The sequence below is a fragment of the Haematobia irritans genome, chromosome 5 (genome assembly GCF_050003625.1).
Source record: "Haematobia irritans isolate KBUSLIRL chromosome 5, ASM5000362v1, whole genome shotgun sequence".
Lineage (NCBI taxonomy): Eukaryota > Metazoa > Arthropoda > Insecta > Diptera > Muscidae > Haematobia > Haematobia irritans.
The window spans coordinates 45,225,351-45,253,061 of NC_134401.1; the positions used below are offsets into that span (position 1 = coordinate 45,225,351).

The 27,711-nt window shown below is 32.9% G+C and overlaps 1 protein-coding gene across 2 annotated transcripts in view; it reads left to right on the forward strand.

The window, feature by feature from the left end:
- The first annotated feature begins 526 nt into the window (after positions 1–526).
- Slc45-1 (Solute carrier family 45 member 1) overlaps positions 527–27,711 on the forward strand; it is a 63,406-nt gene continuing 36,221 nt past the window's right edge. The window contains exon 1 of one of the 2 annotated variants that reach the window (XM_075310557.1): positions 527–1,468. The gene's annotated coding sequence lies outside the window, so the exon portion shown is untranslated. Of the gene's footprint in view, positions 1,469–18,743; positions 19,192–27,711 lie in introns of those variants that run through there. The other variant, XM_075310558.1, reaches the window with a different exon arrangement.

Here is a 27,711-nt window from a genome sequence, read left to right on the forward strand (position 1 = left end):
GGTTTATATTAGATGTGTGCACGTGACGGACATGCTTAGATCAACTCAGAATTTCACCACGACCCAGAATATATATACTTTATTGGGTCTGAGACTAATATTTCGATGTGCTACAAACGGAATGGCAAAGTTAATATACCTATGGTGGAGTGTATCCAAAAAAATCCAAAAGAAAATATTTTTTTGCAATAAAAATAAGTTAAATTTTTCCATAAATTTAACGATTAACTTTTTTCTGTGTACTAATTGGTGGTAAATCCCTCTCAGAAACCAAGAATTCATGATCGCACCTCGTTTATGTGGAGATATGAAGCGAAACAAACAAAGAAACGAACAAACACTCTCACTTGTAATTATCAATGGTAGTGGCAACAAAATGTGTGAACTGAAACGAATTCGCCGTCCCTCCAATACAAAATGAGAAAGAGTCATTGCCAACGTTATGTTCAGCTCTCACATTTTGTGAATTTTCCATAAATGAAAAGATCCATAGTAATAAAAGGCATACGACTGTCCATTGAGAAAATCAGTCTGCCATTGAGACCTTAACGAATAAGACGCGAAGGCGTTGAACAGAGATTTTCATCATTTCAACGAATAGTGTCTGCAAAGGGCAAGCGAATATTCTTTGAGCGGAAAAATCGCAAAAATCTGTTGCGTGGAAAAATACAAATAAAATAAAATTGATTGCAAAATCTAAAAATAAATTTGGTGCTACGATTGACACAGTGAATATCTATAGCGAAAATAGAACATCTGCCTAGAGGAGAACGGTGAAGTGTTCATTTGACCTTAGTAGGCTTTAATGAGCTCCAGTATATTGAAATTGCCCAAAAGTTATCGCTATCGAAGCAATGTCTGAAATTTAGCAAAAATACAAATAAAATAAAATAAAAAAAAATAATACAATTGGAAATATTGAATCAAATTAAAGAATTGGTGCAAAGTGTATCGGTCCGATACATCCGTTAAATTTTTTTAAATAAAACTAAAAAAATAAAAATCACTCAGATCTAAGTTACCGCATCACCTGCATGGGTAAAGTTATGAGAGTGAAATATTCATCATCACCACCTGCCTTAGAATCACAGAAAGCCCTACGATTATCAAACAAAAGTTTAAAATTGAAATTCATTAAACTCGAGATCTATTTTATGTTTAACAATTTGTGCAAGAGAAAAACTTTAATTAATAAACAATTGACACTAACGAATTCTAAACAATTGACATTCAACAATAACGCCTATTGCCGATTGTCATAGAAAGAAAATTGAGATTTTGTTGGAAAAAGGGTGTGAGGCAGTGGCGTGTGTGTATCTAAGAAGCAAAAATAATTAAAAGTGCAGTTAACGAATCACAAATATTTTTTAACAAAAAATCTGCATTTCCAAAGTTTACTCGACCGAAAGATATTTAAAAAAACGACTATCAAACAAAATTGGATTTACTCACGATATTTTGCCAAAAGGTAAGTGGCTTGATGAGAGATTTTAAACTCATCACATCGAAGGTATTCGAATGCAATAAAGAACTTTTCTGAATATTGTTTTCGAAATTTCAAATAACACGAAGAGACTTCCATTAACAGACCAGAATAAATAAGTGTATTTTGTACTAAACCAATTTTTAACAGGTTGGCTGATAAGTCCCCGGTCTAACAAAGAAAAACACATTTTTTTTTGTCAAAATTCGTTTTTATTATTCAACATAGTTCCCTTCAAGAGCGATACAACGATTATAACGACCTTCCAATTTTTTGATACCTTCGGTTTTGCCTCAAAATAGGCCTCAGTTTCGGTGATCACCTCTTCATTGCAGCCAAATTTTTATCCCTTCGAGCATCCTTTTGAGGTCTGGGAACATGAAAAAGTCGCTAGGGGCCAGATCTGGAGAATACCGTGGGTGGGGAAGCAATTCGAAGCCCAATTCATGAATTTTTGCCATCGTTCTCAATGACTTGTGGCACGGTGCGTTGTCTTGGTGGAACAACACTTTTTTCTTCTTCATATGGGGCCGTTTTGCCGCGATTTCGACTTTCAAACGCTCCAATAACGCCATATAATAGTAACTGTTGATGGTTTTTCCCTTCTCAAGATAATCGATAAAAATTATTCCATGCGTCTCCGAAGCGTGGAAAGATTTTTGAGTCTTTCCACGCCTCGGAGACGGTTCACCGGTCGCTGTCCACTCAGCCGACTGTCGATTGGATCCAGGAGTGTAGTGATGGAGCCATGTTTCATCCATTGTCACATATCGACGGAAAAACTCGGGTGTATTACGAGTTAACTGCTGCAAACACCGCTCAGAATCATCAACACGTTGTTGTGTTTGGTCAAATGGTCGCGCGGCACCCATTTTGCACAGAGCTTCCGCATATCCAAATATTGATGAATGATATGACCAACACGTTCCTTTGACATCTTTAAGGCCTCTGCTATCTCGATCAACTTCATTTTACGGTCATTCAAAATCATTTTGTGGAGTTTTTTGATGTTTTCGTCGGTAACCACCTCTTTCGGGCGTCCACTGCGTTCACCGTCCTCCGTGCTCATTTCACCACGCTTGAATTTTGCATACCAATCAATTATTGTTGATTTCCCTGGGGCAGAGTCCGGAAACTCATTATCAAGCCAAGTTTTTGCTTCCACCGTATTTTTCCCCTTCAGAAAACAGTATTTTATCAAAACACGAAATTCCTTTTTTTCCATTTTTTTCACAATAACAAAAGTTGCTTCACAAAAGACGCTCTATCTCACAAACTAATTGACTTACAGACGTCAAATTTTGACACGAATCATTTGAAGGTTGGTACTATATAAAAATAATATGCATTTAATACTAGCGACGCCATCTATGTGTCAGACCGGGGACTTATCAGCCAACCTGTTATGTTCCGAGTTGGCCTCGAAACGGCTGTACTGATTTACTTGAAACTTTCAGAGATCGTAGGGGGCGTTCATGTGGTGAAAATAGGGTACCTCATTTTTTTACACCTGGTCGCGGAGGGGGACCTCCCCTTTGTCTGACTTTTTGAAAATTGGACCAAAGTTGACCGATTTGCTTGAAATTTTCATTGAAGGTTGCGGTTGGCATCTAGACAAAGATCTGCTACTTTATATTTCGATATTTGGTGGCTGAGAGCGACCTCCCCTTTGTTCGACTTTTTTCAAAGTACAGCAAAAAAAACTAAAATTCTCTAAATTATCTGAGATTTACTGAGAAAACATGCGGTGAGGTTATGGAATTAATATGGGGTACCTGATGATTTCATATGTGGACGGGGAGGGGGACCTCCCCCTTGCCACACTTTTTGAAACTTGGAACAAAATTATGCGATTTGCTTGAAATTTTCATTGAATGTTGAGGCTGGCACCTACACAAAAATCCGCTACATTATTTTTCGATATTTGGTCGGGGAGGGGGACCACCCCTTTGCCCAACTTTTTTTATACCCTCCATCATAGGATGGGGGTATATTAACTTTGTCATTCCGTTTGTAACACATCGAAATATTGCTCTAAGACCCCATAAAGTATATATATTCTGGGTCGTGGTGAAATTCTGAGTCGATCTAAGCATGTCCGTCCGTCCGTCTGTTGAAATCACGCTAACTTCCGAACGAAACAAGCTATCGACTTGAAACTTGGCACAAGTAGTTGTTATCGATGTAGGTCGGATGGTATTGAAAATGGGCCATATCGGTCCACTTTTACGTATAGCCCCCATATAAAGGGACCTTCAGATTTGGCTTGTGGAGCCTCTAACAGAAGCATATTTCATCCGATCCGGCTGAAATTTGGTATATGGTGTTGGTATATGGTCTATAACAACCACGCAAAAATTGGTCCACATCGGTCCATAATTATATATAGCCCCCATATAAACCGATCCCCAGATTTGGCTTGCGGAGCCTAAAAGAGAAGCAAATTTCATACGATCCGGCTGAAATTTGGTACATGGTGTTGGTGTATGGTCTCTAACAATCATGCAAAAATTGGATCACATCGGTCCATAATTATATATAGCCCCCATATAAACCGACCTCCAGATTTGGCTTGCGGAGCCTCAAAGAGGGGCAAATTGCATCCGATCCGGCTGAAATTTGGTACATGGTATTGGTATATGGTATCCAACAACCGTGCAAAAAGTGGTCCACATCGGTCCATAATTATATATGGCGCCCATATAAACCGATCCCCAGATTTGGGTTGCGGAGCCTCAAAGAGAAGCAAATTTCATCCGATCCGCCTGAAATTTGGTACATGATATTGGTATATGCTTTCTAACAACCATGCAAAAATTGGTCCACATCGGTTCATAATTATATATAGCCCCCATATAAACCGATCTCCAGATTTGGCTTGCGAAGTCTCCAAGAGAAGCAAATTTCATCCAATCCGGTTGTAATTTGGAACATGGTGTTAGTATATGATATTTAACAACCGTGCCAGAATTGGTCCATATCGGTCCATAATTATATATAGCCCCCATATAAAACATTCTCCAGATTTGACCTCCGGAGCCTCTTGGAGGAGCAAAATTCATCCGATCCGGTTCAAATTAGACACGTGGTGTTAGTATATGGTCGCTAACAACCATACCAAAATTGGTCCAATCACACAAAAATTGGTCCATATCGGTTCATAATCATGGTTGCCACTAGAGCCAAAAATAATCTACCAAAATTTTATTTCTATAGAAAATTTTGTCAAAATTTTATTTCTATAGAAAATTTTGTCAACATTTTATTTCTAGAGAAAATTTTGTTAAAATTTTATTCGGTTCATAATAAAATTTTCATCATTGTCAAAATTTTATTTCTATAGATAATTTTGTCAAAATTTTATTTCTATAGAAAATTTTGTTCAAATTTTATTCGGTTCATAATCATGGTTGCCACATCGAATCTACCAAGATTTTATTTCTATAGAAAATTTTGTCAAAAGTTGATTTCTATAGAAAATTTTGTTAAAATTTTATTTCTGTAGAAAATTTTGTCAAAATTTTCTTTCTATAGAAAAATTTGTCAAAATTTTCTTTCTATAGAAAAATTTGTCAAAATTTTTATTTCTATAGAAAATTTTGTGAAAATTTTATTTCTATAGAAAATTTTGTTAAAATTTTATTTCTATAGAAAATGTTGTCAAAATTTTATATCTACTTTGTCAAACTGAATTATATACGTATTGGATCGATTTAATATATACCACGTATGGACTTACATACAATTTTGAAGATGGTGTTAGGAGGTTTTAAGATACCTTGCCATCGGCAAGCGTTACCGCAACTTAAGTAATTCGATTGTGGATGGCAGTGTTTAGATGAAGTTTCTACGCAATCCATGATGGAGGGTACATAAGCTTCGGCCTGGCCGAACTTACGGCCGTATATACTTGTTTTTAAGTACAGTGAAAACAAAACTAAACTCCCCCCACTGAAATTTTACGGAAAAAATGGGTGAGATTATGAAATTTATATCAGGTTCCTGATTTTTTAATAAAAATTAAAGGGCATCCGCTTCTCTTAAGTACGTACAGAGAAACATATAAAATTTACCGAGTTACTTGAAATTTACAGAGGACTGGGGAGAGGTTGCGATATTAATAGTTAATACCTGATTTTGTGATATTTGGACGGAAGAGAGGCCGCCCTTTAGGCTTATAATTTGCTTCACATTTTCTGGGACGTTTACAAAAGATACGCTACATCACTTTTCGATATTTGGTCAGGGAGGAGGTCCTCCTCTAAAACTGCAAAAAAAAACAAAAATTCTTAAGTTTTCTTGAAATTTACAAAGGCAGCGGGGGAAGGTTATGGACGAAGAGGCAACCTTCCTTGCCCCACACTTGAAGGAAAGTTTCAAGAATTTTCAGGGAAGGTTAGGGATGCTATTCACTACGGTGTATGTCGATATTGTATCGGGGAAGTTTACATCCCTTTAAAACAATAGAGCAACATTTTTTTCTCTTAAATTGAAAGTAGAGGGTTGTCCGTAAATGGGAACTCGGTATGTTACATAATTTTATGATTTTTGCACAGGCTTCTGCCAGACTTCTTTTTAGTAAAGAACTTAAATGTACATGAAATTGGCAGCCAACGTAGAGGATATTGGATATGTTCTAGATTAAGTGACAAAAAAGAATCCTTCCTGTAACACATATGCAGTAGGGTTGTTCTATAGTGTCATATAGTCCTAGTTTAGTTGTTTTCTATTTACTACCAAACTCTTTCTTAGTAAACTCTTTTTGAATTCAACTGAAATAATATCAACATAAGAAATATTTCAAAATTAGTTCAATGAGTCCGAATTTTAAAACTCTACTATTAACAGATGTAGGTTAGGTTAGGTTAAAGTGGCAGCCCGATTAAGATTCAGGCTCACTTAGACTATTCAGTCCATTGTGATACCACATTTAACTAAAAGTACCTATTACATATGGGCACTTCTAGTCTTAACCACTGAACCTTCTCTATTATTTACTTTTGTGGAACCAACCAGATTGCTCCAAAAACATTAACAAACTGCTTAAGTTAAAGTTTTCCAGGTCCGCCAGTAATCTGAAGGTATATGCTCCTAAAAGTTGCTTGCGCTTTACACAAAATGCAGGACACTCACACAAGAGGTGTTTAATTGATTCTTTTTCCTCCGCATCATGACAGCTCATACAATAGTCATTATACTTCGCGCCAATAGTTTTTGCAAAATCGCCTACCAGGCAGCGACCCGTTATAGCAGATATCAGGAGTGATATCTGACGTCTCGAGAACATTTGCATATCTAGTGTACGGTTTAAGTTGAAATGGGGCCATATTTGCTTGGTGTCGTTACAACCCTTGCAATTCTCCCATCGAACATTTGCCATCATAACAGCCTTCTCACGCAGTATGAGCTTGCAGGTAGATAGGGGCATACCAACAAATTCTAGTTCCCCTGGAATATTTAAGGTAGTCCCTTGCCTTGCCAACTCATCCGCTTCGCAGTTCCCTGGTATGTTCCTATGGTCAGGCACCCATATTAGGTGAATATTGTACTGCTCAGTCATCTCATTGAGAGATTTGCGGCAGTCGATGGCCGTTTTCGAGTTGAGGAACACAGAGTCCAAAGATTATATTGCTGGTTGACTGTCTGAGTATATATTGATGCCCACATTTTTTGGAACATTACTTCTCAGCCAATTCGCCACCTCTTTTATTGCTAATATTTCAGCCTGAAAAACACTACAGTGATTCGGTAATCTTTTCGCTATTCGAAGTTGCAGATCATTAGAATATACTCCGAACCCCACTTGTCCATCCAATTTGGAGCCATCAGTGTAGAAATCTATATATTCTTTATTCCCCGGGATCTGTGTGCACCACGCCTCACTGTTGGGGATTAGAGTCTCAAACTTTTTTTCGAAAAGTGGACTCGCCAAAGTGTAATCCACTACGTTAGGCACATCTGGCATTATTTTGAGGACCGAACTGTGACCGTAACTTTTTTCCGACCACAGCGATAGCTCGCGCAACCTCACAGCCGTTGTTGCAGCTGACTGTTTGGCCAAAATCTCTAAAGGCAATAGATGCAGCATGACATTAAAGGAATTTGTTCCTGTCTTGCTGAATGCGCCTGAAATACACAAACACGCCATACGCTGAACTTTATCTAAACAAGTCGGTTTCTGAAGTGCCGGCCACCAGACTACAACACCATATAGCATTATAGGTCTAACCACTGCCGTGTATAGCCAATGCACAATTTTTGGTTTTAGTCCCCACTTTTTTCCTATTGCCTTTTTGCACGAGTACAAAGCTACCGTTGCTTTTCTCGCCCTTTCTTCAATATTAAGCTTAAAGTTCAGCTTCCTGTCCAAAATAACGCCAAGGTATTTTGCACACTTACCAAAGGGAATTTCAATACCCCCTAAGGAAAAGGGCCTAACCGTGGGATTTTTGCGATCTTTGCAGTACATGACTAATTCTGTCTTTGCAGGATTTACCCCAAGACCATTGTCTTTCGCCCATTTCTCAGTCATCCGGAGGGCCCTAATAATATCTCTGATTGTGGATGGGAATTTTCCCCTGACTGCTAGAGCCACATCATCTGCGTATGCCACCACTTTTATCCTTTCTTTTTCTAGGGTAACCAGAAGGTTATTTATAGCAACATTCCAAAGAAGAGGTGATATAACTCCTCCTTGGGATGTGCCTCTGTTCACATACCTTTGTATGTTTGCTTGACCTAGTGTGGCTGAAATACGTCTCATCATTAGAAGCTCGTCTAACAGCCTGAGTATACCTGGATCAACATTCAACAGATGTAGGAAATTGATTTGTAAACAATACACAAACTGTATTTTATTTATTTTTGGTTATATTTATAATACAACTATGATTTCGGTTAGTATATAGACATGGAAACTATTTTTTTGTATTAATTTATATTCATATTTTATTGATTCTGAATTTCCAATTTCTGAAATTTTAATTACATTCATTACTTTGTAGCTTTGTTGTAGGTCAGGTTTGTTTGGAATACATTGGCATTGATTTATTGTAATTTGATCAGAGGGCACAAATTTTTACAACCTTACCTCGACCATTCACTATAAGTTTTGATTAGGTCACTTGCCTATTCATTTATTCAAATCCATACTAGAACTGTTAACCACAATTAACGCTTGCAAATATCACATTTACACTTTAATGTCGATTTTCGCATTAAATAAAAATGTTGAAGTACTTGTTTCTGTCAGATGTGAAAAATAGCAATATGTTCTGTACATGCAAAGGAAAAGAATTAATGAAAATGGTAACAGCAAAATATTAATGATCACTGAGAGTGAGTGAAAAGAACTGACGTATCGCAATCACGGTTGCCACTTGAGTCAAATATAATCTACCAAAAATTGGGAGCAAATTTTAACAAAAAACTAATAAACAAAAAAAAAATATTTTTTATTTCCATAGAAATATTTACTTTTGTAAAAATTTTATTTCTATAGAAATTTTTTCAAAATTTTATTTCTATAGAAAATTTTGTCAAAATTGTATTTCTATTGCAAATTTTGTCAAAATTTTATTTCTATCGAAAATTTTGTAAAAATTTTATTTCTAAAGAAAATTTTGTCCACATTTTATTTCTATAGACAATTTTGACAAAATTTTATTTTATTTCTATAGAAAAATTTGTCAAAGTTTTATTTCTATAGAAAATTTTCCCAATTTTTATTTCTATAGAAAATTTTTTCAAAATTTTATTTCTATTGAAAATTTTGTCAAAATTTTATTTCTATTGAAAATTTTGTCAAAATTTTATTTCTATAGAAAATTTTGTTTCTTTAGAAAATTTAGTCAAACTTTTATTTCTATACAAAATTTAATTTCTATAGAAAAATTTGTCAAAATTTTATTTCCTGAGAAAAGTTTGTCAAAATTTTATTTCTATAGAAAATTTTGTCAAAATGTTATTTCTAAGTAACATTTTATTTCTATAGAAAATTTAGTCAAAATTTTATTTCTATAGAAATTTTTATCAAAATTTTATAAAGGTCTTTAACCTGTTTTTGCCTTTAACAATTTGTATCTTAAATGACTTAGCTTATATTGTCAGTCAGAGTCTCATTTTTTGTAATATCTACTGCGATAAAATCTCATTAAATGAATTGTATTTAAAAATTAAACTAATAAAGAAGAATTTGAAAAAGAAAAAGAAGGAAAGGAAGAAAATTTTATTTCTATAGAAAATTTTGTCAAAGGTTTTATTTCCAGAGAAAAGTTTGTCAAAATTTTATTTTTATAGAAAATTTTGTCAAATTTTATTTATATAAAAAATTTTGCCAACATTTTTTTTGTATAGGAATTTTTATCAATTTTTATTTCCATAAAAAATTTTATCAAAATTTTATTTCTATAGAAAATTTTGTCAACATTTTATTCCTATACAAAATTTTATCAAAATTTTGTTTCTATAGAAAATTTTGTCAAAATTTTATTTCTGTTGAAAATTTTGTCACAATTTCGTTTCTATAGAAAATTCTGTCTAAATTTTATTTCTATAGAAAATTTTTTCAAAATTTTATTTCTGTAAAAATAAAATCAAGAAGAATTATATTTCTATAGAAATATTGCAAAATTTGATTACTATGGAAAACTTTGTCAACATTTTATTTCTATAGAAAATTTTGTCAACATTTTATTTCTATAGGAATTTTTCTCAAAAATTTTATTTCCATACAAAATTTTGTCAAAATTTTATTTCTATAGAAAATTTTGTCAAAATTTTATTTCTATAGAAAATTGTGTCAAAATTTTATTTCTGTAGAAAATTTTGTCAAAATTTTATTTTTATAAAAAAATGTTGGCAAAATTTTATTTCTAAGAAAAATTTGTTTAAATTTTATTTCTATAAAAATGTTGTCAAAATTTTATTTCTCAAAAACTTTTCTCAAAATTTTATTTCCATAAACAGTTTATCAAAATTTTATTGTGATAGAAAATGTTGTCAAAATTTTAGTTCTAAAGAAATGCTTGTTAAAATTTTATTTCTATAGAAAATTTTTTTAAAATTTTATTTTTTTAGAAAAGGTTGTCAAAAGTTTATTTCTCTACAAAATTTTGTAAAAGTTTTATTTACATAGAAAATTTTGTCCAAATTTTATTTCTATAGAAAATTTTGTAAAAATTTTATTTCTATAGAAAATTTTGATTTCTATGGAAAATTTTGTCTAAATTTTATTTCTTTAGAAAAGGCTGTCAAAATTTTATTTCTCTACAAAATGTTTTAGAGATTTTATTTCTATAGAAAATTTTGTCCAAATTTTATTTCTATACAAATCTTTTCAAAATTTTATTTCTATAGAAAATTGTTCAAAATTTTATTTCTATAGAACATTTTGTCAAAATTTTATTTCTTTAGAAAACTTAAATTCAATATTTTAATTGTTGGGTCATTAAAAAACAAAGTCTGTTAACAAAATGATTGAAAATGTTTACGATTTCAATTAAAATAACATTTATTAGGATGAATAACATTTTAAATAAATTTACAAATATTTCTAAATAATAATATTACAAATTTTGTTCCGAAAGAATTACTATATACCTTGCGTTCCGATAAAAACCATAGTTTCTTTTTGGGTGTATTCAAATTGAAGTATTAACAAAGATCACTCAACTAAGTTATGTTTCGATGTAAATGAAGTGATTGCATCGACAGTAGCGTAGCGCACTAAAGAATGGAAGCCAAACAAGTGAGCATTTAATCTAAAGCAACTAATTAGTTGGTAACGGTTGGATGGCTTAAACGTCTGATATTACGAAAAATACAAAAATGCCTTCCAAATATTCAATAAATGGTCTAATAAATGCACTCATTCGACAATATCACAGATTTTATGAAGTTTTTTGGATATCACCAAAATAAATAATTCCATCTTCCCAAATGAAACAAAAGAGCAACTTTTACGACATCCATTTTCTTAACTTTTTTTAGTACATTTACGAGATTTTTGTTTCAGTCCAAGGTGAATGGCAAATCATTAACTCGTCATTTTCAATTTTAGAATTTTAGATCTTTGACAACGTATACAGCGGGCCCTACATTGTTGGAGTTGATAGAAAAGGCTGTCAAAATTTTATTTCTCTACAAAATGTTTTAGAGATTTTATTTCTATAGAAAATTTTGTCCAAATTTTATTTCTATACAAATCTTTTCAAAATTTTATTTCTATAGAAAATTGTTCAAAATTTTATTTCTATAGAACATTTTGTCAAAATTTTATTTCTTTAGAAAACTTAAATTCAATATTTTAATTGTTGGGTCATTAAAAAACAAAGTCTGTTAACAAAATGATTGAAAATGTTTACGATTTCAATTAAAATAACATTTATTAGGATGAATAACATTTTAAATAAATTTACAAATATTTCTAAATAATAATATTACAAATTTTGTTCCGAAAGAATTACTATATACCTTGCGTTCCGATAAAAACCATAGTTTCTTTTTGGGTGTATTCAAATTGAAGTATTAACAAAGATCACTCAACTAAGTTATGTTTCGATGTAAATGAAGTGATTGCATCGACAGTAGCGTAGCGCACTAAAGAATGGAAGCCAAACAAGTGAGCATTTAATCTAAAGCAACTAATTAGTTGGTAACGGTTGGATGGCTTAAACGTCTGATATTACGAAAAATACAAAAATGCCTTCCAAATATTCAATAAATGGTCTAATAAATGCACTCATTCGACAATATCACAGATTTTATGAAGTTTTTTGGATATCACCAAAATAAATAATTCCATCTTCCCAAATGAAACAAAAGAGCAACTTTTACGACATCCATTTTCTTAACTTTTTTTAGTACATTTACGAGATTTTTGTTTCAGTCCAAGGTGAATGGCAAATCATTAACTCGTCATTTTCAATTTTAGAATTTTAGATCTTTGACAACGTATACAGCGGGCCCTACATTGTTGGAGTTGATAATACACTTTTTTTGTATAGAAAACCTCTGGAATCTTCCAATTTCTGATTAAATTCATATTTGCGTATGTAAGATTATGATACATTTGTTTTAAGTAGCTCCTTTCCGATAGAATTCTTTACTATTTCAATTGGTTGGATTAATGCAAGTTAGTACCTAATCTGGTATGGTTTAATCACAGCGTTTATTTATTTATTATCGCAATAACGTTCAAGTGGGCCTAATCTAAACATTATTCTGTTTTTTCACTGTCTGTCATAAAGAAAAAAAAAACAGCAAATATAAATATAGACAATAGCACCAACAACGACTATATATATATAAATAAAAGAAATTTCATTTGTGCTGACAGTATCTAAGGAAATTATGTCAATGTAAAATATTGCAACCCCAATCAAAATATAAAATAATTAAAACATTTATTTAGCAAAACTATGTAAGGGGCATTAAGGTGGCTAGGGTAATTACTAAATTATTTTTACCTAAAGATAAAACGAACTTGTCAACAACGCTTTAGCACAAGTTAAGACGATGAATATGATTTGATGATAGTTTTTTTTTTTAACATTTGATTAGTAGGACAAAGTAGTAAAGCAAAAATATACTGAAGAAAATTAGTACAACAAACGACTACTGACAAAGGCCATTCACAATCGTTTTACCACATTTAATTATGGACCTATATTAACCGATATTGTCGTCCTTTCGTAAGGGTTAATTCTTCAGGAAGCTCACTAAGTCAAATCTGGAAATCGGTCTTCATAGGGGCTTTATCTAAAATGTGGACAAAATTTTCTAAGAAATACATTGTGGACAAAATTTTCTATAGAAATACAATTTTGACAAAATTTTCAATAGTAATAAAATTTTGACAATTTTGTCAATTTCTATAGAAATAAAATTTAGACAAAATTTTCTATAGAAATAAATTTGTGACAAAATTTTCTTTAGAAATAAATTTGTGACAAAATTTTCTATAGAAATAAATTTGTGACAAAATTTTCTATAGAAATAAAATATTTTTTAAAAAATTTTCTAGAAATAAATTTTCGACAAATTTTCTAGGGTACAAAAATTTTTACAAAATTTTCTAAAGAAAAAAAAATTGACAAAATTTTCTAAAGAAATAATATTTTGACAAAATTGTCTATAGATATAAAAGCTTGACACAGTTTTCTATAGAAATAAAAATTTCCTATAGAAATAAAATTTTGACAAAATTTTCTAAAAAAAAAATTGATAAAATTTTCTACAGAAATAATATTTTGACAAAATTGTCTATAGATATAAAAGTTTGACAAAGTTTTCTATAGAAATAAAATTCTCTAGAAATAATAACCATAAAAAAATAGGATCCAAAAATGAAAATAGGATTTTTTTATTTTTTTGTTTGTACAATTTTCTTCAAATTGTGGTAGATTATTTGTGGCAACCGTGATCTCACTTCGTTAGATTGATTTCAATAGACTGACGGTTGGACATGCCTAAATAGACCAATTGGTCTTAGACCAATATTTGTAAGCCTTACAAACTAAATGACAATGTTAATACCCTTATTTTATGGTTGTAGGTATAAAAAGAAGAAAATGCAGAAAAAATTTTAAAGGAAATACTGTCGAGTGCACAAATTTAACAAAAATTATCTATAGAAATAACAGTTTAACAAAATTGTCTATAGAAATAAAATTTTGACAAAATTTTCTATAGTAATAAAATTTTACCAAAATTTTCTATAGAAAAAAACTTTTGACAAATTTTTCTATAGAAAAAAAAAATTGACAAATTTTTCTATAGAAATAAAATTTTCACAAAATTTTCTATATAAATAAATTTTTTAAAAAATTTTCTAGAAATAAATTTTTGACAAATTTTCTATAGAAAATTTTTTTTGACAAAATTGTCTATAGAAATAAAATTTTGACAAAATTTTCTATTGTAATAAAATTTTGACAAAATTTTCTATTGTAATAAAATTTTGACAAAATTTTCTATTGTAATAAAATTTTGACAAAATTTTCTAAAGAAAAAAATTTCACCAAATTTTCACTAGAAATAATACTTTTACAAAATTTTCTAATAAAAAAAAATACAAAATTTTCTATAGAAATAATATTTTGACAAAATTGTCTATAGAAATAAAAGTTTGACAACATTTTCTATAGAAATAATATTTTTACAAAATTGTCTATAGTAATAAAAGTATGACAAAATATTCTATAGAAATAAAATTTTGACAAAATTTTCTATAGAAACAAAATGTTGACAAAATTTTCTATAGAATTTTTTTTTATGACAAAATTGTCTATAGAAATTAAATTTTGACAAAATTTTCTATAGTAGTAAAATTTTGCCAAAATTTTCTAAAGAAAAAAAGTTTGACAAAATTTCCTATAGAAAAAAAAATTGTTGTTTTTGATTACAGCTTAAAACCATGCATTGCCTAAACTACAAGTGTAGCTTAACCAATAGAGGAAAATAATGTTTGTCAAATTTATTTGGGCAAAGCCCTATAGACTGCAAGATGGTTGAATGGACGCACGTTTCGGAATTACCCCATTCCTTATCAGCATCCTCTACTTGCAGCAAAACTATCGTCAAATCATCGATTTGAGTACAGTTGGCTGGGTTTATTTTGAGCGTGCTTCCTCTTTTTTTCACTCGTTTTGTTTTGTTATTGTTGGTTTTGTTCTTTAATCATTGTTGTTGTTTTTGATTTCAGCTGAAAACCATGCATTGACTAAACTACAAGTGTAGCTTAACTAACAGAGGAAAAATTTTCACAAAATTTTCTAGAGAAATAAAATTTGGAGAAAAAAATTCTATAGAAATAAAATTTTTTGGTCATTGATGAAAATTTTAATTTTCTTCAATGTCCATACACAAAAACAAATTGTCGCCAATAGATGAGATCAAAATATATAATATTCCAAATGCAGAAATAAAATAGCAAACATTTCTTTAGAAGGAAATAAAATATATTTTCAATGAACACAACAATTTGACCAAAAATTACACAATAAGATTTTTTATACCCTCCACCATAGGATGAGGGATATATTAACTTTGTCATTCCGTTTGTAACACATCGAAATATTACTCTAAGACCCCATAAAGTATACGAGTATATATTCTGGGTCGTGGTGAAATTCTGAGTCGATCTAAATATGTCCGTCTGTTGAAATCACGCTAACTTCCGAACGAAACAAGCTATCGACTTGAAACTTGGCACAGGTCGGATGGTGTTGCAAATGGGCCATATCGGTTCACTTTTACATATAGTCCCCACATAAACGGGCCCCTAGATTTGGCTTGCGGAGCCTCTAAGAGAAGCATATTTCATTCGATCTGACTGAAATTTGGTACATGGTGTTGGTATATGATCTCTATTAACAACTATGCAAAAACTGGTCGACATCTGCCCATAATAATATATAGCCCCCTTATAAACCAATCCTCAGGCTGGCGGAGCCTGAAAGAGTAGAAAATTTCATCCGATCCGACTGAAATTTAGTACATGATGTTGGTATATGGTCTCTAACAATCATGCCAGAATTGGTCCATATCGGTCCATAATAATATATAGCCTTTATGTTATATAAACCTATCCCTATATTTGACCTCCGGAGCCTCTTAGAAGAGCAAAATTCATCCGATCCAGTTAAAACTTAGTACGTGGAGTTAGTGTACATTGTGTGTAACAACCATGTAAGAATTGGTCCATATCGGTCCATAATTATATATAGCCCCCATATAAACCGATCCCCAGATTTGGTTTGTGGAGCCTCTAAGAGAAACAAATTTCATCCGATCCGGTTAAAATGTGGAACATGGTGTTAGTATATGATCTCTAACAACCGTGAAAGTATTGGTCCCTATCGGTCTATAATTATATATAGCCCCCATATAAACCGATCCCCAGATTTGGCTTGCGGAGCCTCAAAAAGAATCAAATTTCATCAGATCTGAAATTTGGTACATGGTGTTGGTATATGGTCTCTAAAAACCATGGTAAAATTGGTCCACCTCGGTCCATAATTGTATATAGCCCCCATAAAAACGGGCCCCCAGATTTGGCTTGCGGAGCCTCTAAGAGAAGCATATTTCATCCGATCTGACCGAAATTTGATACATGGTGTTGGTATATGATCTCTAACAACTATGCAAAAATTGGTCCACATCGGTCCATAATAATATATAGCCCCCCATATAAACTGATCCCTACATTTGACCTCTGGAGTACGTGGTGTTAGTATATGTTCTGTAACAACCATGCAACCATATTGGTTCATAACACAGTGCAACACAAAAAATCCAAAAAAAAAATCACTTATACCAGCCGAAACTACTCGATGAGAGTAGTTGCCGTTCGTCTTTTATGAGCCTCTAAAGTTTTGTCGCCAAATTCGATTTTGAGCATTTTTTGCCAAATTTTAGAGGCTCATAAAAGACAAACGGCAACCAATCTGGCAAAATCCAGAAATTACTTTTCTCCTCTCATCGAATACTTTCGACTGGTATAGGTGATTTTTTGTTTGGAGACAGAAAGTTTAATTTTGTGTCACAGTGTAATTATATATAGCCCCCATATAAACTAATCCCCATATTTGACCTCCGGAGCCTCTTGAAGGAGCAAAATTCATCCGATCCGGTTGAAATTTGGTACATTTCGCTAGAGTATGGCCGATAAAAATCATGCCAAAACTGGTCCGTATCGATCATTATTATATATCGCCCCCAAATAGACCGATCCCCGATCACAGACCGATCACAGAAAAAGCACGATTGCCACTCAAACCAAAACTAATCTACCATAAATTTATTGCCATAAAAAAATATTGTCAAAATATAATTTCTATACAAAATTTTGTCAAAATTTTATTTCTATAGAAAATTTTGTCAGAATTTTATTTCTATAGAAAATTTTGTCAAAATTTTATTTCTATAGAAAATTTTGTCAAAATTTTATTTCTATAGAAAATTTATGAAGCATTTCATAGTTGGAAAGGAATATTTTGCAAAATCTTCCAAAACACCAAGAATTCTACCAATCTGCCAATTTGTAAAAAAACTGCCATTTTTGGTAGACTCGTGTTCATAATTGTATATAACCCCATATAAAGCGACCCCCCATATTTCAATTCTGGCTCCATAATTACCGCACAAAAGTTCATATCGGTTCGTAATTATTTCTTCCCTATATATACCGGTCAAGAACTGAATATATACTTATTTAATCGACCTTTCTTTTGTCTACTATATATCACGCATGGACTAACTTTCAATTTAGAAGATGTTGTTAAGACGTTTTAAGATGCCTTGCCATCGGCCGCAACCCAAGTAATTTTATTGTGGATGACCATCTTTAATAGAAGTTTCTACGCAATCCATTGTGGAGGGTACATAAGATTCGGTCTGGCCGAACTTACGGCCGTATATACTTGTTAAATTTTGTATATTTTTGTAAAAATTTTCTTCAAATTTTGGTAGATAATTTTTGGCCGTCTTTAGTAGAAGATTCTACGCTATCCATGGTGGAGGGTACATAAGATTCGGCCGAATCTTACGGTCGTATATACTTGCTAAATTTTGTATATTTTTGTAAAAATTATCTTCAAATTTTGGTAGATTATTTTTGGTACGAGTGGCAACCTTGATTATGATTCACTTTTAGGCAGTTCTTTGTATACTTACATTTTTTCCTTAAATGATAAAAAGACAATTTTATATCATTCGAATCTTCTGATGTTTTCTTTAACATGAAATAGACAGTTTGTTATGAATAAATTTTAAATATAAATATTGTCATATTTGTAGGAAAAAAAATAAAAAGGGTCTCCTATTTTTAACAATTTTGAATATTAAATCAATTTTATTCAAATTTCTTCCACATTTATGATCGATATTTTATCAATTCAAAAAATTATTTCAGTTTTCTTGGTCTTTATTTTTTATTTTCGTCTATTTTTTTCTCCTGGAAAAAATACCAGTGAGTAATATTTACATCTTAATTTATTTACTTACTTCACACAAATGGGTCTTAACTTGAGTAGGCTTTCACTTTATGTGAGTACCCTTATTGTTTATTCTTCTTCTTTGTTGACATTTATCATGAGTACAGTGTGAACTGTTATTATGTTTGAGAATAGTTGGCCCTAGAATGGTTATAGCAGAAATCATTACTCTTCCTACACCAAGCTCAGTTGATGTAATGAAATCGTTAGTAAATAATCATTAACTAAAGTTTTGTTTCGTGGCGAGTAATCTTTCAAATTGACATTAGGGAGGATCGTGTTATTTGTTTAGTTAAAAAATATAACAAATTGCAATAATGTTTGTGAACTTTGTGAATTGTTTGTAAAATTTGTCAATTTTCGTTTTCGAAACTATTAGCAATATGATATTACCTCTCCGAAATACTAATGTTTTATCGTCGAGTCCTAAAGTCAAAGTATATTTCTACTTGACACGTGCAGTTGTTTAAAAATGCTATGTTATGCAAAAGTGATAATAAGCCATTATGTTCAATTTAAAAATTAATTTAAATAGTGTTGTCTTAAAACCGAAAAATTAAACCACTCCTATTTGAGAAAGTTTTGGAAGTTGAACCAATGACAAAAAATTAAATAAACCAAATTTAGCAAAACGCATTTCGTACAAAATTCGACATGGAAAATAAAATTCCCCAAAAATGAGCTTGGGACTATCTGTGCAGTAACCATAAGGTATTAAATATAACATTGTATTGGTATTTTATAAAGAATCTACAGTTGGTCATTTAAATTCCGAGCATACAAAGAATTTCCATAAAAGTAGTTTGGATCTCCAACTTGTGATCCCGAAGTAGTGCAAACTTGGATCATCTTCAATGAATTTTACATGGGCTTCCCAGCAAACAAAAAAAGTGCAAATGTTCTTTTTGGATCCGCAAGTGGTGCGATGAATTTATCATGGGTTTGTCATAGGATGGATGTCCACTATTTCGACAGCTGTTGCCCTGAATTTGCATCACTTCTTAAGATGTGATCCGTATTCAGTGTTTTGAATGTGAATTAAAAAATTTTATGATATTTTGCCAAATTAATAATTTTTAAATTTTTTTATGATTTTTAATGCATCCTAATTAACGCTTATCTGAAACTTTTGACCTCAAATATTTTTTTCTGGAATTGGTCTAGAAACAAAATTTAAACAATTTGTACCATTTCATTAATTCTTACTCTGTTTTTAACCGATTTTAAACAAAAAAGTTAAAATTACACACTAAAAATATAAAAAAAATTGAGTTATAAAGGACTTCCTGTGTATTTAAAATAAAGAACATCTATGGGAGAAGATTTGTAGATGTGCTTTTAAAGTTGTGCCTTTAGGGAAACTCCAATTCTTTTCCTGGGTTAACTTCCCAGCAAAAAAGAGCTTCCAACAAGTATATACGGCCGTAAGTTCGGCCAGGCCGAAGCTTATGTACCATCCACCATGGATTGCGTAGAAACTTCTACTGAAGAATGTCATCCACAATCGAATTATTTGGGTTGCGGTAACACTTGCCGATGGCAAGGTATCTTAAAACTTCCTAACACCGTAATATATACCACATAGTCCATACGTGGTATATATTAAACTAAACAAGTATATACGGCCGTAAGTTCGGCCAGGCCGAAGCTTATGTACCATCCACCATGGATTGCGTAGAAACTTCTACTGAAGAATGTCATCCACAATCGAATTATTTGGGTTGCGGTAACACTTGCCGATGGCAAGGTATCTTAAAACTTCCTAACACCGTAATATATACCACATAGTCCATACGTGGTATATATTAAACTAAACAAGTATATACGGCCGTAAGTTCGGCCAGGCCGAAGCTTATGTACCCTCCATCATGGATTGCGTAGAAACTTCATCTAAACACTGCCATCCACAATCGAATTACTTAAGTTGCGGTAACGCTTGCCGATGGCAAGGTATCTTAAAACCTCCTAACACCATCTTCTAAATTGTATGTAAGTCCATACGTGGTATATATTAAATCAAAAAAGATCGATCCAATACGTATATAATTCAGTTTGACAAAGTAGACATAAAATTTTAACAGAATTTTCTACAGAAATAAAATTTTAACAAAATTTTCTATAGAAATAAAATTTTCTACAGAAATAAAAATTTTGTCAAAATTTTCTATAGAAAGAAAATTTTGATAAAAATTTCTACAGAAATAAAATTTTAACAAAATTTTCTATAGAAATAGACTTTTGACAAAATATTCCATAGAAATAAAATCTTGGTAGATTATTTTTGGCTCGAGTGGCAACCATGATTATGAACCGAATAAAATTTGAACAAAATTTTCTATAGAAATAAAATTTTGACAATGATGAAAATTTTATTGTGAACCGAATAAAATTTTAACAAAATTTTCTCTAGAAATAAAATTTTGACAAAATTTTCTATATAAATAAAATTTTGGTAGATTAATTTTGGCTCTAGTGGCAACCATGGTTATGAACCGATATGGACCAATTTTTGAGTGATTGGACCAATTGTTGTATGGTTGTTAGCGACCATATACTAACACCACGTTCCTAATTTGAACCGGATCGGATGAATTTTGCTCCTCCAAGAGGCTCCGGAGGTCAAATCTGGAGAACGTTTTATATGGGGACTATATATAATTATGGACCGATATGGACCAATTCTGGCACGGTTGTTAAAGATCATATACTAACACCATGTTCAAAATTACAACCGGATTGGATGAAATTTGCATCTCTTGGAGACTTCGCAAGCCAAATCTGGGGATCGGCTTATATGGGGGCTATATATAATTATGAACCGATGTGGACCAATTTTTGCATGGTTATTAGAGACCATATAACAATACCAAGTACCAAATTTCAGCCGGATCGGATGCAATTTGCTTCTCTTTGGGGCTTCGCAAGCCAAATCTGGAGATCGGTTTATATGGGGTCCATATATAATTATGGACCGATGTGGACCAATTTTTGCATGGTTATTAGAGACCATATACCAACATCATGTACCAAATTTCAGCCGTATGGGATGAAATTTGCTTCTCTTTGAGGCTCCGCAAGCCAAATCTGGGGATCGGTTTATATGGGGGCTTTATATAATTATGGACCGATGTGGACCAATTTTTGCGTGATTGTTAGAGACCATATACCAACACCATATACCAAATTTCAGCCGGATCGGATGAAATATGCTTCTGTTAGAGGCTCCACAAGCCAAATCTGAGGGTCCCTTTATATGGGGGCTATACGTAAAAGTGGACCGATATGGCCCATTTTCAATACCATCCGACCTACATCGATAACAACTACTTGTGCCAAGTTTCAAGTCGATAGCTTGTTTCGTTCGGAAGTTAGCGTGATTTCAACAGACGGACGGACGGACGGACATGCTTAGATCGACTCAGAATTTCACCACGACCCAGAATATATATACTTTATGGGGTCTTAGAGCAATATTTCGATGTGTTACAAACGGAATGACAAAGTTAATATACCCCCATCCTATGATGGAGGGTATAAAAAGGCCGATTAAATACGTATATAAATAAGTTTAAAGTTTCTATAGAAATAAAATTTTGACAAAATAAACTTTTGACAACATTTTCTATAGAAGTAAAATTTGGAAAAAAAATTCTATAGAAATAAAATTTGGAAAAAAATTTCTATAGAAATAAAATTTTGACAAAATTTTCTATAGAAATAAAATGTTGACAAAATTTTCTATAGAAATAAAATTTTGACAAAATTTTATACAGAAATAAAATTTTGTAGTAGAATATTTTTGGCTCGAGTGGCAACCATGATTATGAACCGATATGGACCAATTTTTGTTTGATTGGGGATCGGCTATATATAACTATAGACCGATATGGACCAATTTTGGCATGGTTATTAGCGGCCTTATACTAACACCACGTTGCAAATTTCAACCGGATCGGATGAATTTTGCTGCTCCAAGAGGCTCCGGAGACCAATCTGGGGAACGGTTTATATGGGGGCTATATATAATTATGGACCGATGTGGACCAATTTTTGCATCGCCATTAGAGAATAAATACCAACACCATGTACCAAATTTCAGCCCGATCGGATGAAATTTGCTTCTCTTAGAGGCTCCGCAAGCCAAATCGGGAGATCGGTTTACATGGGGGCTATATATAATTATGGACCGATGTGGACCAATTTGTGCATGGTTGTTAGAGACCATATACCAACACCATGTATCAAATTTCAGCCGGATCGGATGAAATTTGGTTCTCTTAGAGGCTCCGCAAGCCAAATCGGGGGATCGGTTTATATGGGGGCTATATGTAATTATGGACCGATATGGACCAATTTTTGCATGGTTGTTAGAGACCATATACTAACACCATGTACCAAATTTCAGCCGGATCGGTTTCTGCATGGTTGTTAGAGACCATATACTAATGGGCCGATATGGCCCATTTGCAATACCATTCGACCTACATCAACAACAACTACTTGTGCCAAGTTTCAAATCGATAGCTTGTTTCGTTCGAAAGTTAGCGTGATTTTAACAGACGGACGGACGGACGGACATGCTCAGATCGACTCAGAATTTCACCACGACCCAGAATATATATACTTTATGGGGTCTTAGAGCAATATTTCGATGTGTTACAAACGGAATGACAAAGTTAATATACCCCCCATCCTATGGTGGAGGGTATAAAAAAAGCTAGATTGGATGGCCAACTTATGATCCGGAAGTAGTGCAAACTTGGATCATCTCCAATGAGTTTTACATGGAATTGTCATAGGTCGTATTTTTGGATCCTTTGCATTGCTTTAGAAGTTGTACCTTAGAAAGTTAATGAACAAATTTAAAACAAAAAAACTAAAAAAAATTTTTTTTTCACCAATTACATTTTTATTTTTATCATCCTTTGTACATTTTTTGTACTTACACTTTTATATTCTAATTGTCTAATTTTTATAATTTGAAAAACTTTTTTGCTCCGACTGAGCATGGAACTTGGGTTTGTTGGCACCATACCAGAACGCCTTAGCACACTCAGCCACAAACGCCATTAAACACGAAGCGTCGAAATGTCAATTCAAATGTTTCGGATATGGTAGTAATTTGACACCAAGGCATACATTTATAACTACTTCTTGAGATGTTCTTTATTGGTATGAATGAAAAACTGAAAACAGAGGTGCAAATCTCATCAGAGAATAATTATTTATCAAATATTTTTTCAAAAAATTGATTTTTTAACGCTCTATATCGATTTTATTTTGTTACTTTCGGTGTATATTTTTTTATAGAAAATAATTTTTTCCATTTAAACTCAATAAAAAATTGACAATTCTTGTAATTTGCAAAACCTTCTCAAAAGAATTTGCATGGAACCGGCACGAGCTGCATCTTTGGCTCGGAATCAATACCCACATCCTTATGGAAAGGTCAAAATCGTTGGATCCAAGTAAACTTTATTTTGAGTGCAGGAAGTCCTTTTAATTAAACTCTAAAATTTGTGTCAAATGAAAACTTTGCTTGCCCAAAAATTTCGTTCCTCATAAAAGAAAACACTTCTTTCAGGGTATAGCAGGCGCATTGATCATGAAAATTGCTTGAAACTGAAAGTAAAATTTCCAAATTTTACTCCTCGTATTCATTTAAATAATGGCGGAGAAAATTTACAGATTTATGATTTCAAATCATGGCGTTATTTCATCATTTGCACGATATGTTTATGATTTCTCTAAAACTCAAACAAAATTGGTTCTCAGAAATCCGGAATCTGATCTAGGCTTCATATGTAGAATCTTTAAATGTTTTCTTCGTTAAACGTACTGGTTGAACTGATTTGCTTGGGAGAAGATTTGTCATTAAACCCCCTAAAATTCTATATATTATCAAGTAATCCTCTACGACGAAAAGTAAACTATTATATTTGATTCATGGTGGTGGGTATTAATGATTCGGGCCGGCCGAACTTACTGCTGTATATACTTGTTTATAAACTCGATTTTTTTCATATTTTTAATGGCTAATTTTAACTTGTTTTTGTTTCAAATAGGTTAAAATAGAGTAAATGTTAATGAAATGTTACAAATTATTTAAATTTTGTCGAAAAAAATGCATCGGCTGTTGAAATGGTGGACATCAGTCCTATGACAAGCCCATGTTCAGTTTCATCATCTGCGCCAATTTTGCACCACTTCCAACAATTGTTTGTCTAAAATTTTCGTTTGAGATGAAAGAATTTTTTATGTGTATTATTCCAAAATTACAAATAAATTATAATTAATTAAAAATAATAATAATCACTTGACAAGACCACGAGATGAATTATTAGATGATGTTTTCGCCTCAACAACAAACAAAAGTTAAAAGTTGAAATAAAAACTTGAACATTGTAAAAGTAATTAATATGCAATAGAATAGCGTTTAATAAATATTCTGTATGATGATATTTGTCTGTCAGTTTTGTTTTAATTTAATGACTGATGTAAAGAATTTTATATTGTACTCCAAGAAAATTCCCGATAGTGAAATTGAAACTAAATCTCAGATAATCATCATTGGATATACTCAAATCCACTTGAGTGCATTTTAATTGAAGTAGAACAATCAAGCGCTTATATCTATCATTTTATATTCAAATACAAACTATTGTATGTTTAAAATTGAACGGACGGACGGGTAGTCAGGCATAGGTCGTTTCAGGATTGTTCAGAGTCGACTAGTGTATAATGTGAGGTTAACTAAAATTTTTTTATTTTTTTTTTTTTTGTTATTGTTTTGTCCTAGTGTATACTAAATGTGATGAATTTTCTTTTCTGACGAAAATGAAATTTAGACAGTTTTCTTTTGATTTCTTTAAAAACGAATAAAAAAAGGTTAGATAACAAGTATATACGGCCGTAAGTTCGGTCAGGCCGAATCTTATGTACCCTCCACCATGGCTTGCATAGAAACTTGTATTAAAGACTGTCATCCACAATCGAATTACTTGAGTTGCGGTAACACTTGCCGATGGCGAGGTATCTTAAAACTTCTTAACACTGAGTTCTCAAATTTCACCACGTATCAAATTTCAACCGGGTCGGATGAACTTTGCTCCTCCCATAGCTCCGGAGGTAAAATCTGGGGATCGGTTTAAATGGGGGTTATATATAATTAAGACCAGTATAGACAAATTTTTGCATGACAGTTAGAGACCATATACTAACACCACGTACCAAGTTTCAACCGGATCGGGTGAATTTTGCTCTTCCAAGGGGTTCCGGAGGTCAAATCTGGGGATCGGTTTATATGGGGGCTACATACAATTATGGACCGATATGGATCAATTTTTGCATGGTTGTTAGAGACCATATACTAACACCACGTACCAAATTCCAACCGGATCGGGTGAATTTTGCTCTTCCAAGGGGTTACGGAGGTCAAATCTGGGGATCGCTTTATATGGGGGTTATATATATAATTATTGACTGATTTCGACCAATTTTTGCATGGGGGTTTGAGGCCATACATTAACACCACGTACCAAATATCAACTGAATCAGATGAATTTTGGTCTTCCAAGATCGGTTTATATGGAGGCTATATATAATTATGGACCGATGTGGACCAATTTTTGCATGGTCATTAGAGACCATATTATTACACCATATACCAAATTTTAGCCGGAACGGATGAAATTTGCTTCTCTTAGACGCTCCGCAAGCCAAATCGGGGGATCGGTTTATATGGGGGCTATATACTATTTTGGACCGATGTGGACCAATTTTTGCATAGTTGTTAGAGACCATATACTTACACCATGTACCAAATTTTAGCCGGAACGGATGAAATTTGCTACTCTTAGAGGCTCCGCAAGCCAAATTCAGGGAATCGGTTTAACAGGTTGGCTGATAAGTCCCCGGTCTGACACATAGATGGCGTCGCTAGTATTAAATGCATATTATTTTTATATATTACCAACCTTCAAATGATTCGTGTCAAAATTTGACGTCTGTAAGTCAATTAGTTTGTGAGATTGAGCGTCTTTTGTGAAGCAACTTTTGTTATTGTGAAAAAAATGGAAAAAAAGGATTTCGTGTTTTGATAAAATACTGTTTTCTGAAGGGAAAAAATACGATGAAAGCAAAAACTTGGCTTGATAATGAGTTTTCGGACTCTGCCCCGGGGGAAATCAACAATAATTGATTGGTATGCAAAATTCAAGCGTGGTGAAATGAGCACGGAGGACGGTGAACGCAGTGGACGCCCGGAAGAGGTGGTTACCGACGAAAACATCAAAAAAAATCCACAAAATGATTTTGTATGACCGTAAACTGATATTGATCGAGATAGCAGAGGCCTTAAAGATATCAAAGGAACGTGTTGGTCAAATCATTCATCAATATTTGGATATGCGGAAGCTCTGTGCAAAATGGGTGCCGCGCGAGCTCACATTTGACAAAAAAAAAACGTTTTAATGATTCTGAGCGGTGTTTGCAGCTGTTAACTCGTAATACACCCGAATTTTCCCGTCGATATGTGACAATGGATGAAACATGGCTCCATCACTACACTCCTGAGTCCAATCGACAGTCGGCTGAGTGGACAGCGACCGGTGAACCGTCTCCGAAGCGTGGAAAGACTCAAAAGTCCGCTGGCAAAGTAATGGCCTTTGTTTTTTGGGATGCGCATGGAATAATTTTTATCGATTACCTTGAGAAGGGAAAACCATCAAACAGTGACTATTATATGGCGTCATTGGAACATTTGAAGGTCGAAATCGTGGCAAAACGGCCCCATATGAAGAAGAAAAAAATGTTGTTCCACCAAGACAACGCACCGTGCCACAAGTCATTGAGAACGATGGCAACAATTCATGAATTGGGCTTCGAATTGCTTCCCCACCCACCGTATTCTCCAGATCTGGCCCCAAGCGACATTTTCTTGTTCTCGTACCTCAAAATGATGCTCGCAGGGAAAAAATTTAGCTGCAATGAAGAGGTGATCGCCGAAACTGAGGCCTATTTTGAGGCAAAACCGAAGGAGTACTACCAAAATGGTATCAAAAAATTGGAAGGTCGTTATAATCGTTGTATCGCTCTTGAAGGGAACTATGTTGAATAATAACAAGTATATACGGCCGTAAGTTCGGCCAGGCCGAATCTTATGTACCCTCCACCATGGATTGCGTAGGAACTTCTACTAAAGGCTGTCATCCACAATCGAATTACTTGGGT